This window comes from Lathyrus oleraceus, chromosome 4 (assembly GCF_024323335.1).
Source record: "Lathyrus oleraceus cultivar Zhongwan6 chromosome 4, CAAS_Psat_ZW6_1.0, whole genome shotgun sequence".
In the NCBI taxonomy this organism is placed as follows: Eukaryota; Viridiplantae; Streptophyta; class Magnoliopsida; order Fabales; family Fabaceae; genus Lathyrus; species Lathyrus oleraceus.
In genome coordinates this window covers 104745197-104759676 of record NC_066582.1, presented here as the reverse complement: position 1 = coordinate 104759676, position 14480 = coordinate 104745197, and positions in this window count along the sequence as shown.

Sequence of the window (14480 nt, the reverse complement as noted above, 5' to 3'; positions counted from 1 at the left end):
CTATAAGCATATAAATTGACATACATCAATAGGATTTTTTATAAGTGAACATTCAGATATTATTTCATACATCAAGTATATCAAGTATATCAAGCATTTGGAACATAAATAACATGCAAAAGTAAAAGCTTACTTTCAAAGAGGGAAAATGGAACAATATTAACTTGCGTATGAATTGATGAAGGATGCACTCATATGTGATTGAACTTTCAAGGAAATTTAGAGTAAAAGTATATAAAGTGCATGCAATAAATCATATTTAGGCAAGATTTTAGATATCAAGTATCCTTAATTCCCTTTGAATGTTGAAAAACGGTTCAGTCACAAGAGGTTTTGTAACAATATCCGCAAGTTGATTTTTGCTATCAACATTCTCAAATACGACGTACCCTTTTTCAACATGGTCACGTAGAAAGTGGTGACGGGTCTCAATATGCTTATTACGAGAGTGTAACACCATGTTTTTTGTTAGATTAATAGCACTTGTGTTATCACACATAATAGGAATACGTTGTAGTTTAATATCAAAATCAAGTAGTTGTTATTTGAGCCACAAAATTTGAGCATAACAATTATCAGTTGTTATATATTCCTCCTTGGCAGTTAACAAATCAATGGAAACTTGTTTCTTGCTATGCCAACTTACTAAGGAGTTTGAAAACATGTGGCAAGTTCCACTAGTACTATTCCTATCAGATTTACTACCGAAAAAATTAGAATCAACATAACCAACCAAATTACAACTGCTTCCCTTGGAATACTAAAGCCCGTACTTAGAAGTACCATGAAGATATCTAAGAATGTGTTTTACGAATTTTAAATGTAATTCCTTAGGAGACGATTGATAACAAGTGCACATGCACATGCTAAACATAATTTTTGGCCTAAGTGTAGTAAGATATATAAGAGAACCAATCATACCTCTATACTTCTTGACAGCAACATCCTTACCACTCTCATTATTTTCCAAGTTTCCATCTGTGGGCATTAGAGTATCGATTGATTTTGCATCTTCCATGCCAAATCTCTTTAGTAATTCGTTGCAATATTTTGTTTGACACGCGAATGTTCTTCCATTTAGTTGTTTGATTTGAAGACCAAGGAAGTAATTCAAATCTCCCATGAGACTCATCTCAATATCATCCTTAATAAGCTTAGAAAACTCCTTGACAAGTTGCATATTAGTGGAACCAAAGATGATATCATTAACATAAACTTGAATTGTAAGAGTATGTTTTCCTTGACGCTTAATTAATAGTGTAGTATATACCTTCCCCCTAGAGTATCCTTTATTGATTAAAAACTTACCAAGTCATTCATATCAAACCATAGGTGCTTGTTTGAGACCATATAAATCTCTTTTTAGTTTGTAAACATGATTAGGATACTCATGATTTTCAAAACTGGAAGGTTTAGCCACATCTTCCTCATCAATATGGTCATTAAGGAACACAATTTTCACGCCCATATGAAATAACTTTAAAACTTTGATTAACTAAATAAAGTGACTTCAAAAGATTTAGTAATCAGTCTACCAAAAATAAAGTTTTCAAAAGACCATCTATGTAATGCATGCCAAATAGGAAAGCAAACAAGAGTCTCATTTAAATTGAAAAACATTGTTTCAACTTTGAGACCTCTTGAGCTTCTTCATATGGATCTCTTTGGTCCCTCAAGGACCAAAAGCATAAGTGGTAAATATTATGGTTTTGTGATAGTAAACGATTACTCGAGATTTTGTTGGGTCATGTTTTTTGTATAGTAAAGATGATACTTTTTCAGTTTTCAAACAATTTGCTAGATTATCCCAAAATAAGATGAATTTGAAAATTGTTGTTATTTGAAGCGATCATGGAGAAGAATTTGAAAATCACCTCTTTGAGAAGTATTGTGATAAACATGACATTGAGAATAACTTCTCTGCTCCAAGAATCCACAATAAAATGGTGTTGTGGAGCGGGAAAATTGTGTTTTAGAAGAGTTGTCTAGAACTATGCTCAATGAAGGTAATCTACCTAAGTATTGTTGGGCCGATGCCATTAGCATGACATATTATGTCTTAAGTAGGATACTAATATGTTCTATCTTAGAAAAAACTTCCTATGAACTACTTAATGGTGGAAAACCTAATTTATCACATATTCACATTTTCGAATGCAAATGTTTTATTTTGAACAATGGAAAGACTAATCTTGAAAAGTTTGATGCGAAAGTCGATGAAGGTATCTTCCTCGAATACTCTTAATCTAGCAAAGCTTATAGGGTTTATAACAAAAGGTTACTTATTGTTGGAGAGTCGGTACACGTCACCCTTGATGAATATTATCTGAAAAATGTATGGAAAGATGTTTCTTTTCATGATGTAGGCGTATCTTCGTAAGATATTCTCAGGGAACACGAAAAAGGAATTGATCATTCTATAGCGGTGGAACATGAGAAAGAAGAAGATAACGATTATGAATAAGAGAAGGTTAAAAGTCTAGTTGTAGTGGGCGATCTACCTTTGGATTGAATAACCTCTAAAGATCATCATATTGATAACATACTTGGAGACCTTACCAAAGGTGTGACAACACGTTCCAAGATAAGTAATATTTGTACCATTTTGCGTTCGTTTCATAAGTTGAACCTAAAAACGCTAAAGATGCATTACTTGACGAGCATTGGCTTATGGTCATGCAAGACGAACTAAACCAATTTAAAATAAATGATGTTTGGGATCTTGTCATTCATCCTAAAAATCATCAAGTTATTGGCACCAAATGGGTTTTTTGAAACAAACTCGACGAAACAGAGTGATAATTAGGAATAAAGCCCGACTAGTAATCAGTCTACTAAACATAGTTTTCAAAATATGGAGTAAATGCTAATAAATTATATGGAAATAGTCTCACATTGGATTATTTACTCACATTCAAAGCCTTTATAAAGAGTTAAGAACATTAACTCAACAAAAGGACAAAAGAGGATAAAGTGTCACATGGACAAATATGGTGGTCCCAAGCATTATGCAACTTGTCTCATCCATACACCTCTCGCCGATGTCGCCACCGATGACACCAACTCCGACTCTGGGACCGGGTCCGAGGGTGTAGGCGTAGAGGCTAGTGGCGTCTTATAGGTGGCACTTGGGCATAATGCATCAGAGCAATCGGGATACTCGCGGCGTTAGTTTTCGTTGGTCTTGTGCAAATTCGATATAAGGTTGAATTACCCTGGGTATTCCTGTTTCTAACTCTAAGACATGAAAAAAGTGCTTGAAATACTTATAAGGAAAGTTAATCCATTCACGATTCAATCCTGGATCCATTCGACTTTACATAAATTTTTAACAATCTTCAAAGTATTTCCATAATGTCTTATGATGTTGCAGTTTCAAGCATCAAAGTTATGAACCAAGACCTCGTCAAATTGGATCGCTTTGATGGAACCAATTTCACCAGATGGCAAGATAAGATGACATTCCTACTTACCATTCTGAAGGTTCATTATGTCTTAGATCCTGCCTTAACACCAATTCTTAAACCGACCGAGGATGAGTCTGATGAACTCAAGAAGGAGCGCAAGAAACATAAGGAGGAAAAATTTATATGTTGCGGACATATTATGAATATGATGTCTGATCGTATCTATAATCTATATATGGATACTCAGTCTACAATAGAAATTTGGAAGCCACTTGAGTTTAAATTCAAGGCTGAAGAGGAAGGTACGGAGAATTTTTTAATTTCTAAGTACTTTGATTTTAAATTTATAGATTCTAAACCCATTTCTCTCCCAATTGCACAAGTTACAGGTTCTCGTGAATAAAATAAAAGCCTTGAAAATAGACATTTCTTAAACCTTTCAAGTTTCCACAATCATTGCAAAATTACCAACTTCGTGGAAAGGTTATAGAAAGAAATTGTTGCATAGTTCTGAGGACTTCTCTCTAGAGAAAATCCAGAAACACCTTCAAATCGAGGAGAAATCAAAGGAAAGATAAAAATCAGAATCTGCTGGTCTTTCCAAAGGCAATGATGTGACCAACGAAGGAAAAAAAGGAAACATGATGGCATGAAGAGTCATCTTGGACCTAAAAAGTAAAATAAAAAAGTTCAAACATTTTAGGATCCTAAAGGTCCAAAAAGCGGTTGTTTTGTGTATGGAAAACCTAGACACTATGCCCGAAATTGCAAGTAAAATAAGTCAAAAAATGAGATCAATGTTGTTCATACAAATGGCGACATAATCGCTACAATAAGCGAAATAATGGCAACCAAAGTCAAAGTGCAAGGGTGGTGGTATGGTACATGTGCTACGGTGCATTACTCTTGTGATAGGATTGCTTTTAAAACTTATTCTGAGACCAATGATGGATAAGAAGTACAAATAGAAAATGAAGTATGATCTAAAGTTGTTGGAGCCAGATCCGTCAAACTAAACTTCACTTTCGGAAAGAAAGTCACTCTTGTTAATATACTTCATGTCCCCGATATGAATAGGAATCTTGTTAGTGGGGATTTGTTGGGTAAACCGAGAATTAAATCTGTATATGAATCGGGCAAACTTATATTGACCTGTAATGGTGTATTTATAGGAAAAAGATATCTCGCTGAGGGAATGATCAAACTATGTATTACCGACAATATTATTAATGAGATTTCTAATTTTGCTTACATGCTTGAGTCTATTTCTTTATGACATAATCGATTATCACATATCGGTATTAGTTCTATGAAGAGACTAATTAAATCGGGTTTGATCTCATACAATATAAATGATTTCGAAAAATGTGAATTATGCATTAAATCAAAGATGATTAAGAAACCTTTCAAAAGTGTTGAAAGACATATAAACATCCTTGAACTTGTACATTCAGATTTGTGAGAATTTAATGGCATGTTAACACATGGGGAAATAGATATTTCATTACATTCATCGATGATTCTTCTAGGTTCACATATGTATATCTCTTATGGCATAAAGGTGATGCTTTCAATGCCTTTAAAATTTACAAATCAAAAGTAAAAAATCAATTAAATAAAAGAATCAAAGTCCTTAGGAGTGATAGGGACAGTGAATATTTTTCTACTAAATTTGATACATTTTGTGAAGAACATGGCATTACACATGAATGCTTCGCACCTCGCACACCATAACAAAATGGTGTAGCCGGGAGGAAGAATCAAATATATCAAGATATGATGAATGCCATGTTAATACATTACAAATTGCCATTTTATTTTTGGGGTGGGGCCTTACTAACCGCTTGCCACATAATTAACATAATTCCTTTGAAAAAAATGGTACTTCCCCATATGAGTTATGGAAAGGCAAAGCACCAAATATCGATTACTTCAGAGTATGAGGTATGTAGCCTACTATAAAAATATGTATCCTAAGAGAACTAAATTAGGTCCTCGTGGGATAAAATATGCCTTTATAGGTTATGCATCAAATAGTAAAGCATATAGACTTTTAAACTTATATTATAGTGTAATCGTTGAATCCCGGGATGTAGAATTCTTAGAAAACCTCATCACTAAGGATAAAGAATATGAGTCTCCCGTAAACAAAGAATATCATGAGGAAGATTCTTATCGAAGTATCGAGATACAATCCGAAAGTACCTCTCGGATCATTGAATTGCAACCCCAACCTAGGATAAGCAAAAGAGTACGGAAAACAAAGGATCTAGAACCAAACGAAATCGATTCTCAACTTATTTCTTTTTATCTAGTTAAAGAAAACTTTGAGAATTATGTATGGAATATTCTTATTATTCTTCAAGTAGAAGATGATCCTAAAACTTACAAGAAAGCGGTGGCTTCGAGAGACTCTTCCTTTTGGAAGGATGCTATCCAAGATGAAATGGATTTAATCACGTCAAATAACACTTGGGGACTTGTTGACTTACCAAAGGGATCAAGGCCAATTGGATGTAAATGGGTGTTTAAAAAGAAGTATTATAGTGATGGTACATTAAACACATATAAGGCAAGACTAGTAGCAAAGGAATTTAGATAAAAAGAGGGTGTTGATTACTTTGACACATATGCACCGACAGCAACAACAACAACAATTAGAATATTATTCGCCTTAGCCTCTTTGAATGACCTTATAATTTATCAAATGGATGTTAAAAAAACATTCTTAAATGAAGATCTTGATGAGTAAATATACATGGAATAACTAGAAGGCTACATGCTTCCTAGAAATGAACAAAAGGTGTGTAAACTTGTCAAGTCCCTATATAGACTAAAACAAGCACCAAAATAACGACATCAAAAATTTGATTTTGTCATACTTTCAAATGGATTTACTCCTAACTCGTGTGACAAGTGTTTATACACAAAGGTACAAAAAGTATTGTAATATTCCTTTGTCTATACGTTGATGACATATTGACAATTAGCAACAACATGGATAGAATTTTAGAGGCAAAAGGTTTCTAAATTCCACATTCAAGATGAAAGATCTTGGATTAGTTGACATAATTTTAGGGATCAAAGTAAGGAGAAATAATGGGGGTTATGAACTTAGTCAAACACATTATATTAAAAAAATGCTTGATAAGTTCAAACACCTAAATTTTAAGGAAGTAATCACTAATTTTGATCATGCTGGCAAACTTCAAAAGAACAATGGAAGAGTAGTGGCTCAATTGGAGTATGCAAATGCAATAGGGTGTCTTATATACTTAATGCAATGTACCATACTAGATATATTATTTGTCGTTAGTAAAATGAGTAGATTCATTAGAAATTCAAATAAAGAGCATTGGAAGGCAATCACAAGTATTTTTGGCTATCTACAAAAGACAAAAAATCTTGGCCTTCATTATGGAAAGTTTCCCGCCATACTAAAAGGATATATCGATGCAAGTTGGATATCCAATATTGGAGATCATAAATCCATAACTGGGTGAATATTTACACTAGTTGGAGGAGTAATTTCTTGGAAGAGCAAGAAACAAACATGCATTACTCTTTCAACCATGGAATCAGAGTTTGTGGCTCTTGCTTCCGCCAGTCAAGAAAAAGAATGGTTGAGGGACCTTCTGTTAGAAGTTCCATTGACAAAAGAAAATGTTTCAAAGGTGTTGATACACTGCGATAACCAATCCACTTTAGATAGAGCATTAAACAAAGTGTATAATGGAAAGTCTAGACACATAGGACTCAAAGATTCCTTTGTGAGAAAATTGATTAAAGATGGAATCATTTCACTCACCTATATACGGACAGACTATAATTTGGTTGATCCATTCACTAAGCCACTGACAAAATACTTAGTAAAAACAACCTTGAGAGGTATGGGGTTGAAAATTCTTGAGTAAGAGTTCCGACAGCGACAACAACCCAATCTTACGTTAACAAAACATTAACCTCAAGATTGAATGGGTAACAACAAGTCGTTGATTTGGATGTTTGTTAAACATTTCGTGATAATGTTAACTTTTAAAATGAGGGTTGGGTTTTTATTTAAACTCTTAATGAATTTCAATACCGAGGGTATGTGTCTCATGGAAAAGGATGCAATATGAACTTCCCCTATGTGAATTTCAAGATGGTGTCGTCTCAAAGTGAGAGTTGGAGTTTCCCTCACAAAAATCCATGAAACAAGAAAGCATATGACCATAAATAAGTTCTAGGAGAGAAATTTAGGCGAAGAACCATTAAATAATGTGTGTAAGGTAACACCGATATATTCACATGGATTAATGGTTTAAAAGCATTGCTACCTAACATTATGAATAGACTTTGCATTATCTTTACTAAGGTTAAGTTTTAAACCGAAAGATACTTAACTATACTAATATTCTTTGTTTCCTTTTCTGAAATTAGTCTTGTCATTATTGGAACAAGTGGGGGATTGTTATAAATTCATGAACAATAAATGTCCATGTGGGTATGTTCCCAAATGATAAGAAAAGTGGAATGGAGTAAATGCTAATAAATGCAAGGGAAATAGTCCCACATTGGATGTTTTACTCACATTCAAAGTCTTTATAAAGAGTTAAGAACATTAACTCAATAAAAGGACAAAAGAGGATAAAGTGCCACATGGACAAATATGGTGGTCCCAAGCATTATGCAACTTGTCTCATCTATACACTTCTCGCCGGTGTCGCCACCGACGATACCGGCTCCAACTCCGGGACCGGGTCCGAGCGTGTAGACTTAGAGGGGCTAGTGGAAGCTTGTAGGTGGCACTTAAGCCCTTATGTACAACGTATCAGAGTAATCGGGCTACTCACGATGTTATGAGGCGGCGTCGGTGGCGCTCTGGCGGGCGGCGGCCAACCTAAGTCGATGCATGCATTTGAATTTTTTGAATTCAAAGAGAAGCAACACTTGGTGAGATGTTGTTGCGGAATGAAGACAGGCAATGATTGAAAACAATGCAACTTTCAGTTAAAATGTGTTGTTTCATCAAGGGTCGCAACCTTATGAAACAACACATGCATGGCCTTTAAATACATCACTCAGAATTCAGAAAATCATCACAACTAAACAGAATATCCTCTTACATGAATTCCAAACACTCTTCGCTACAAAATCAAGTTTTCGCTGGTCTTGCGCAAATTCAATATAAGGCAAAATTATCCTAAATATTCCTGGTTCCAACTCTAAGACACAAAGAGAGTGCTTGAAATAATTTTAAGAAAAGTGAATCCATTCACGATTCAATCCTAGAACCATTCTACTTTACAGGAATTTCTAGCAACTAGATCTCTGAAACTAATAGGAATTAGGAACAAGGAGTTGTTATTGATAAGAAAATAATGATAAATTCTAACTACAGAGGATTTGCACCTTATGCTAAAAAGGCTTAATCATTTCACAAATAACTAGTTAGTTTTTCTCTCTAATCCTCTTTTTATATATAAGAAAGTTGTAATGTGTAAACATAGTTTCTCAGAATAGAATGGTCACCTAAAGCATATTTTTTGAAGTTGCTTAAAAATAGTGAAAGTTACAATATACAAAAGATTTTATATTAGATGTATGCTTACTCTGCTGTTAAGAAATTGATGTTCATTTGTCGCATGGTGCATGAATCATTTTTGTAAAGGTAAAGTAATGTCACTGCTCAGATAGAAATATTTTTTTGGAATCTTTTTTGGATCAGCAGCTGGATTTAGTGTCTCAGCTAGTCTTCATTTTATTCTTGAGTAGCCTACGGACAGTCTCTAACGCTTAGTGATAATGATAAGAGGATTAGGAGATTTAATGGTGTTTGCATATTTCCATCTATATATGACTCCCTGCTTAAAATCTACCATCACATGACATATGTGTTTTAGTTTATATTGTGTGTTATTTCTTTTGATGTATAAACCATGTGAATTAGATGAACCCTGTTAATTGTGAAAGATATGTATGTAACTAGTTTTTTTGTCAGGCCTTGCATATATAATTGTGTGTCAAAACACAGAATACTTGGCTTTGAAATTTTGTATTTCTACAATGATGTCTTAACTTTTAAAAGATACATTTTTTTCTTAATATTAGAAATATCTCAGTTGCGGACTTACATGCGGATTTGAAAATCCTGCAAATTTACATGTAGAATTATCCGCAGTATTACTTGTGAATTTCTAATAATTACAAAAGATCATATAAAATTGAGGATGGTTAAAACCGTCACAATTATGTTTTTATGACAGTTTTCAAACTGCTACAGACATTAAATATGGTTGGAGCGATGATTATCAAAACCATTGATGAACATGCTAGCGATACAATTTTACAACAGTTGGAAAATCGTCGCTACCTGCATTTTACGACGGTTCAAACCGCCACAACAGATCAAAAAACCGCCACATAGTGTCACAGTCTAACTTCCTTTGCAATGGGCCCTCTTCCATTCAGGTATTTTGGTGTTCCTTTATCTAGTAAGAAACTTGATATGAACCATTTCCTAATCCTCATTGAGAAAATTATTGCTAGAATCAAACATTCGAGTGTCAAGCTTTTAATTTTTGTTGGAAGAGTCCAACTGATCAAAAGTGTACTCTTTTCCAAGCAGGTTATCAAACAAGCTGAGGCAATTTTTATAATATTCTTATGGTCTAGCAATGAGAATGTATCCAAAAAGTCTCCAATTTCTTGGCAGAAAGTTTGTTCTCCCAAGAAGCAAGGAGGGTTCAACATTATCTGTCTTGAGGAATGGAACAAGGCTAAAATGATTAAGTTGGTGTGGAATCTAAATGGTAAATCTAATACTTTATGGATAAAGTAAGTTCATAGCTACTGCATATAAATGGATGATATTATGATTGTCCCAATTAGAAAATCTTGTTCCTGGATTCTCAAATCAGTCCTGAAATATAGGCAGAAGATCCAGCAGATGTAGAGTTCGGATATCATGCTTCAACAACCCAAGTTCCATATGAGAAAGATGTATTAGACCCTCAATTTTCAAAACTATGAATTATGGTGGCAGAAACTTATGTTTGGAAATGCCGTTAGACCTGGGGCGCTCTTCATCCTTTGGATGGCCTATCATGATTGACTAGCCACAAATGAGAGATTGTATATGTTTGGTTTTATTGACAATGACACTTATTGTTTATGCAGGAGCCAATAAGCCTTACAACACCTTTTCTTTTCTTATGAGGTTATGAAAAATATTTGGAAGCATGTGCTAGGTTGGTTGCATATATATCACAATCCAGTCGGTTAGAATGAAAAGCTCAAGTTGATTGTAGACAAGTGCAAAAGGAAAGGTGGCAACACTATTATTCTTAAATGTGCAGTAGTAGAAACTGTCTATGAAATCTAGAAGTTCAAAAACAACTGTTTTTTGGGGAGTGTTACTGATAGTACCAATATAGGTGTCATACCCCAATTTTGTCCTGGTATTTTAAATTCATCTGATACATGTCCACATAGTGGTTCAAGGAAAGGGTCAAGGAAGTTTTGTTGCCATTTCCACACGAGCCTTCTATGAACATCAAATCTTTTGAACTTGTTGTTGTTCCTTTCTCCTAAATTGACAAACTCAAGAGGTTATCAAGGTGTTGGAAAAGGAGAATGCCGATCTTTGATCTAACATTGGTAAGCTCACACTAGATAAGGAAAACTTGAAGTTCAACCTTAATCATAAGAGGGAACGAACGCTTAAGGCGGTTAATGAGGTTCAAACCGAACAACACAAGATAAGGATGGTGGGTGAAGTGTTGAAAGAGACCTATGATAGCCTCTCTGCCAAGAAGAAATAACTTGCTGAAACTCTGTACAAAGCCATCAAGATGGAGATCAATTGCAAAGACCAGCTCATAGAACTTCAAGACTAGTTGGAAAGTTGCAAGAAGGAGTTGAAAGAAGAACAGGGTCGTGCCAAGCAGCTGGAAGTTTCTCTCTCTCAGTGCCAACGTGAACTTGACAAAAGGTTTGAAGAAATCCGAGATTTGAAGAGTTAAGTACACAAGAACCTTGAAGATGCCAACCTGCTCAACCAAGAGACTGCCCATTGGGAGAGACATATCTGTCATCTTCAAGTCTTATTACATCAGAAGGAATTATTTCTGCAAGACCTATTGAATAGGCCTAATCATACATTGTTGCACAACCTTCTTAAGGATGCACAATACTAGAACGATAGGCATGGGCGCCTAGCTTAGCTTGCAGTTCATACACTTGAAGATCTACCCAGACTATTGAAGGAGGCTTATGATGTCATGTTTTCGTACAACACTACAAATGATGTATTTCATTTTATATCTGTCTATAGAGTTGTATTTAAGAGGTTTCAGGATGATCATGTTGTAGCTCATTGAGCAGATTGTTGAGTTGTATTTGTACTATTTATTCCTCTGTAATGAATAAAATGAGTATTTCCTTTATTGTCATTATTTTCCGTATGTATTTTATGCTCTATGATTACTCGTAACAATAGACAAATATCACGATTTCCTGGAAATCATAAAAAAAAACTTTTTGCATGCATGTATCATATTGCATTTCATAAAGACAAGACCAATGAAACTCACTATTACTTGGCCTTCTGTCAAATAAACTGCTACCATCAAGCTGACTTCTCGACACTCGTACAACACCTGCAACAGTCAAAAGCTATTCATGGATCAGTTGGAACTAAGTTAGACTGCTATGAGGGAGGATATGGTTACTATGAGGGCCCAGATGGGTCAACTTATGGAAGCGATGTAAGCTATGGCCAAGGGTCAAGAAGAAATACGACAGGACAATCTGTGGGACGCTACTACAAATCTAGTTGTAACACTTCCAGTGATTCCGTTAGGGGGTACCGATACACCAATTATAACTCAAACACCTTCTAAGGATGGTCATGTAAATCAAAATTCTGGTATAACTTTCAACATCCCGCTCATGGGGGAGCCCATCCTAAGATAGATGATAATCAAGATGCCTTCTTCATTCTAAAGTTTGATTCAGTTTATGATGTATTTGGACCATCGACTTCTAAAGTGGAGAAGAAATTTCGTGTTCTGGAGAGAAAATGAAGGTTATTGAGGGTTCTGGTGCCTTGGTTTGATGCTTCTGGTATGTGTTTGGTGCCCCATGTGAAGATTCTTGCCAAATTCAAGATCCCAGATTTTGAAAAATACAAAGGGGTTAGTTTCCCAAAGACCCACATCTGATCTTATTCCAGAAAGATGGTTGCGTATTCTGATGATGAGAAACTGTTACTGCAGTTCTTCCAAGATAACCTCAATGAGGCTTCTCTCGAGTGGTATATGTAGCTGGAGTGCATGCATATCCAAACTTGGAGAGAGCTAGCTGAAGCCTTTCTGAAACATTATCAGTACAACACATATATGACTCCTAACCGGACTCAACTCCAGAGCCTCACTTAGAAATCAGATTAATTGTTCAAAGAATATGCCCAACAGTGGAGAGACTTGGCTGCTAGAGTCCAACCTCCTTTTCTGGAAAGAGAATTGGTAGACATGTTCATGAGTACCTTTTAAGGGTCGTATTTGGACAGAATGGTGAGGAATGCTTCTTCGGGTGGTTTAGACCTGGTTGTCTCTGGTGAAAGAATTGAGAACTGTTTAAAAGTTAAGAGTTGAAAAGATCTGACCAATGGGATGCAATCCAACAGACAATAGTGTCATATAGAAAATCCATTTTCCCTTTGGACTTGGAATCAAGCAATAATTGGCAAGCAATTAGCAATATGAAGATCAAGGCATCAAATAAAGATAGCCACATCTAAGCAAGCAAATCCCATAGCTAGAAGTCTTCTTTGTCTTCTCATGTATTAGATGAAATACTCTTTGATCCACTTAGAATGAAGCATTAGACACAAGATCAAAATAACAGTTTACATCAAGACCATGTAGCAGATAAGCTTAAATGGATCCCAATACTTGTAGTAGATGAAGGCTCAATTCTCAATAACTTGGTCTCAAAATGTTGGCATTGGCCAAGTTTTTTTGCACAGGGAATGTTGCCTAGTTCTAAGTCCAAAAGTTCAGATCAGGATCAAGAGTCCACCAAACATTTTTTAGAGTTTTTATTGTTTATTAAGTATTTTAAGGTCCTAAGACCACAAACACAATCAAAATACAGAAATAAAATATTTACAATCACAAAATATGGCTCAAATGAGCAAAAGATGAAAATGGCATAAACATAAACAAGTTAAATGAAATGTAAATGGCAATGAATGATAAATGACTAGAAATTAAATTTCATAAAGTAAATGACTTGAAAGTAAAGCAATATTAACAATAGTTAGTCAAGTGTTAGTCAAAGTTAATTGGATGTTAGTAGGGTTTTACTTGTCAATTGATTAAGTCAATCTTTGGAGAACACTCAATCATCTATTCACAAGCATGAATCCTTGAACCAAGAAATCTTCCATTGGAAGGAAAAAAGGACAACTTTATATATAATACCATGAAAGATGGGAGACTTATAATCTCACTTACTAGAATGTTATGCCTTTAGGGTCAAATTTAGCTCTATGTTAAGCAATCGTAATTGGACTTATGTAAAAGTCACAACTATCTGAGGTCGGACAATAAAAACTTAGGTGTTAATGCATGTTAGAGATTTGGTATAATGAACCAAACTCCTAAAACATGCCACACACTAAAAGAAAAGATCAAAAGGGATGGACATATCTCATCCATATTTGTATTGGTTTATCTGACACAAAGTCATTGATGAACCAATTAGCCTTAGGATATTGAGACTTCATTGGTAAATGAAAGGAATGGGAAAGAATAGGGATGAATATAAAGAGGGAGGGGAAGAGAGAGAAAAACAAATTGGTCATGGGAGGAATTTTATCAAATTAAAACCATTCATTCATTTTGGGAGATGAAATATATATTTCATCAATCCCTTAAATCCAATAAAATTCAAATAAACCTTGACCAAGGCCCAAACAAATAGTCAAACATCACAAGACCATAAAAATGGCTCAACATAATTTTTACACAATTAATCAATCAAAAATCAAATTAAAAAATACATTAACACTCAATTTAATTTGGT